We start from the raw sequence: 4,368 nt of genomic DNA on the forward strand, positions 1-4,368 counted from the left end.
GAGTTTGAAAAGGTTCCACAAAGGACGGAAAAAAGTACGAAATTATCTAAAAAATCTGGAAAGGGCCTAAAAAAAAGAACGAAAGATGATAACATAAACTAAACTGTTCTGAAAATGATCTGAAAAGGTAAAAAACAAAAGGGGCTGAAAGAGGTCTGAAAAAAGTCTGAACAGGGGTGCTGGGAGGGGGGGGGTAGCAGCACAAACAGCCGGCGCTATCCATCACCCCAGTCTCATAAGAATACCACCCCACCCCCTAGCCAGCTCCACCAACACGGGGTCTGGTCTGAAGCGGGGGATCAAAGAACAGTCTGAAGCGGTCTGAAGGGTTTTGAAAAGGGTTTGGAAAGGGTATGAAAAAGCGAGCTAAAAGGGGTCTGAAAAGAGAGCTAAAAGGGTATGAAGGTATCTGAAAGTGAAGCTAAAGTCTGAAAAGGAACTGAAGATAAAAAAAAAATGTGCTGATCTGTTCTGAAAGATCTCTGAAAAAGACCTGAAAAATAGTCTAAATGAAGGGGGGTGGGAGGAGAGGGCTAGCACAAACTGGGGAGGCTATCCATTACCCCAATCTCAAATGTATCCTATCAACACCCCTTTCATCTTCAGCGAGAAGGTTTGTATTAGCGTATTTGTTTATTTTTGTTGATCCCCCTCGTGTTTTAAACCATTCATTACCTTGACACTTTTTGTTTTAGTTCACTATTGCTTCCACCAGACAATTCAGTTCAGCTTGGAAGAGATTTCTTGCATAGGCTATGATATTCATTAACCTGTATATTGCGGTGATGTCTATTATATTTTAAGTCAGTTATCCCCAGACGAATTTTCTTCTCAGGTATAAGGATATTCCTAGTAATGAAAGGTTAGAAACAAAGCCTCCTACAGCACAGTACATTGATTCTTTGTTATATTTCTTTTTGCTACCCTTTAACAACTTTCTGAAGAATAAGGACAATCTCCTGCACTCGTGGGCTGAAAAGCAGCAGTTTGGATGGTGTGGTAACATAAAATAGAACGAATAAGAAGAAGGCAGTGAAAAGCCTATGCGTGATCGAGTTTTAGGGTGGGTGAAGATGTGAAGCCAAGAAGACGGATGGATCTGGTAGGTGAATGTGTGGGAAAGCGAAGAGTGCCAGCTGAGGAAGTAAAAGAATTGACGAAGGACAGAAAGGGATGGATGAAATGTGTACGGAAATGCACACCACAGAAAAAGAGGGATAAAAATAACAACCAAGAGAATACTAGACGACTAAAATATCTAATATATCAGGGGCAGCCGGAACAGAAAAATCTGGCGTCACGAATAAAGTATAAACATTTTTACTGTAGTAAAGAGGTTAATATATTTTTGTATATAATTTACTCATGCATCTTTTAGCATGAGCACAGTTTACATAAATAACATACAAAAGAATATAATTATAAATATACAGAAAGTAGTTGACAATAAAGAGAGATGCTGTGAAGTCTCCATGACCATTTAAATCCGAAAGCATTGAAATGTTGCCTTACACCCCGAGGATGCCTAGATTATATTGATGGCTATCTTAGTACAAAGTTTCATGCCTTTACAGCAAACTGTCTGGCCTGTGGCCCTCATCTGAAGATTATTGACATGCTGCTCTTGGCGCGTGTCACGTGCCTGGGTGTGATGAAACTCGTCAAAAAACAAATCTTAAAGAATTGGGCTATCATATGGTGCAAACCACGCTGTGATCGGCCCTGTGGTTGCTAAGATATTAGCTTCTCAAAAACGTTACTGTCAGGTGGGGTCGGGCTGGGTCAGGTTGGGCCGGGCCGAGTCAGGCCGCTCATATGTGAGATAATGCCACTACTTGACGAGAGACTCGCGAGGGCTTCGTCCTCGCTAGTAATGAGTTTTATAAATAAATTATTGGGAAGGAAGAGGTGCTAAGGAACCTCCGTGGTCCATTAGACTGCATACTCATTATTCTGCAATTACTGTTAAGGAATACGTGTGTGACAAACACGACTCTGGCAAACACGAATATGACAAACACAACTATGACAAACAAAACTATGACAAACACGACTATGACAAACACAACTATGACAAACACAACTATGACAAACACAAGTACTCGTAGGTGCCAAGGAGCCTCCATGGCTCACGAGAATACGGGTCATACAGGGAGCCTCCTTGACCTACGAGAATAAGGGCCAAAGATTCATCCTGATAAGAAAGAGGGTGTTTATCAAGTCTACTATCTGTGAGAGTTTTATCTATCCTTGTGCTCTTATCATACTTCTCGCCACTCTACGTTGTATTTATTGTTTTGGTTTATTAAACTGCACATACCTCTAAGACTGGTATGGTGAAGGAATGGCTGTGTGGCCGATTTTCGCTGAACACACTGTATTTTCTGAGTTTTGATCCCTACACATCTGAGTTATGTTAGTGGTCTGGGTCACGCAATGACGAAGACAATGACAGCGACGACGACGATGATGACGATAACTCTGCCGAATAGGATGACAAAGACGATGATGATGACGATGGGGATAATGATGCGGTTGATGACAGCGATGATGACGATGACGACGATGTTGATGACGGTGATGGTTAGGCTATTTATGATGATGACGTTGACAGTGATGGTGAGGACGATGATGATTATTTGCTGAAAACTTCCGAAGGTTTTACAGTCTCGTCAAGAAATCTACACACCATCAGCCAACACCTACACTGCATTTCGTATTAAGTTTATTACCCAGTCGAGAGTAAACGAATAAACTAAGGCTTTCTGCATGCAATCCCTCCAGTACAGTGCAGTCATTTTTGCTTCTTCTTACAACTGCTAAGCGAGATTATTCACCTTGGGAGGAACCTCGTAGAAAGGGATTAGGGTATGGTCTTCAGTAGCCTCCTCCTTCCTCACCCCTCTCTCTCTCTCTCTCTCCCCCCCTCTCCCTCTCTCTATGTATATATGTACTACTCGTTTCTCTTACACACTTTCCAGGCTGTCTCCATCCATTCTTTCCTCTTCTCCTGCCACCACCCGAGTTCATCCAGCTCAGGAAGTCTTTTCTGGTAGTGAAAAAGAAAGAGAGCGGTGGTAGCGTGGCCGAGCGGTCTAAGGCGCTGGTTTAAGGCACCAGTCTCTTCGGAGGCGTGGGTTCGAATCCCACCGCTGCCAGGATCTGTTTTAGACGTACCAGGAAATCGCGGCAGGTGGGGGAGGTGAGATGGCAGAATATGATGGGCGGATGGCGTGGGCGGAGGTGGGCATGAGGCGGCGATTGCGGGCTTGGGAAGATGGGGATGGTAGCATGTGGATGGGGATGGGTAGGTGAAGATGGATGAGTGGGAGTGAGTGGAGATGGATGGGGATGGTAGCATGTGGATGGGGATGGGTAGGTGAAGATGGATGAGTGGTGGTGAGTGGGGATGGATGGGGATGGTAGCTTGTGGATGGGAGTGGGTAGGTGAAGATAAATGAGTGGGGGGGGAGTGGGGATGGCTGGGGATGGCCTAATGAGGGTAGAGGTAGGTGGATTTAGGTAAGTGAGGGTAGGTAAAACTGGATGGGTGGTGGTAAATGAGGATGAATGGGATGGCCGAGTGTGGGTGGGTGTGAGGGTGGATTGGGAGGGATAGAGGGGGGGGGAGGAAGGGGATGGGTGGGTGGGGGTAGGGTGTGAGTGGGGAACTAACTTAATTTTCTTGTCTTTCATCTTAGTACATTTCAGGACTAACTTCTTCCCACATTCTATAAAAAAAAAAAAGTCTGTTTGATTGATCTGTGCACCTGAGATGTATGGGGCAAGTAGGGTGTGTTTGATTCGCGGCTGCTGATTGGCCGCCGATGATGTAATTGAAGTAAATGCAGCCAAGTACTGTAGTGCAACATGCGGTCGTAGGTGTACACCGTGGGTGGATGCAGTGCAGTATGCGGACGTGGGTGTACACCGCAGGTGGATAATTTATTTCAAACGTCACTTATTGTTTTATAAAAGTTTATAATCAGCTTTAATTTTGGCCTCTTTAGCTTCGGAAATTATTCCATATTGAAAGTGGCTGCTTATATTGCAGGCAATTTAAAAATATAAATATATATATATATGTGTGTTAAAATAAGAAGAGCTGTAGATTTACATTATCGGCGGCCAATCAACTGCAGCGATACAAACACATCTTTCTCGCCCCATACATCTCAGCTGCACAGGTCAGTCAAATAGAGTATACCTTCATTCACCTCAGCACAGTCCACGTTCAGTTCTTTTAGTGCGACGTCTCCCGTTTTATTAGAGCTGCCACCCGTTGATTTTGTTTAAGACTGACTTGGAAATTGATTTAGATATAACCATTCTTAAACTTTATACTACTTCGAGGCTGTCATGACATGG

At 43.9% G+C, this 4,368-nt stretch overlaps 1 non-coding gene across 1 annotated transcript; it reads left to right on the forward strand.

Annotated features, from left to right (window-relative positions):
* The first annotated feature begins 3,076 nt into the window (after positions 1 to 3,076).
* On the forward strand, positions 3,077 to 3,158 carry TRNAL-AAG (transfer RNA leucine (anticodon AAG)). Its single transcript has one exon. It is a non-coding gene; the product is annotated as a tRNA-Leu (tRNA).
* The last annotated feature ends 1,210 nt before the right edge of the window (positions 3,159 to 4,368 follow it).

The sequence above is a fragment of the Coenobita brevimanus genome, chromosome 23 (assembly GCF_032717465.1).
Source record: "Coenobita brevimanus isolate Jiangsu-jjx chromosome 23, ASM3271746v2, whole genome shotgun sequence".
Classification (NCBI taxonomy): domain Eukaryota; kingdom Metazoa; phylum Arthropoda; class Malacostraca; order Decapoda; family Coenobitidae; genus Coenobita; species Coenobita brevimanus.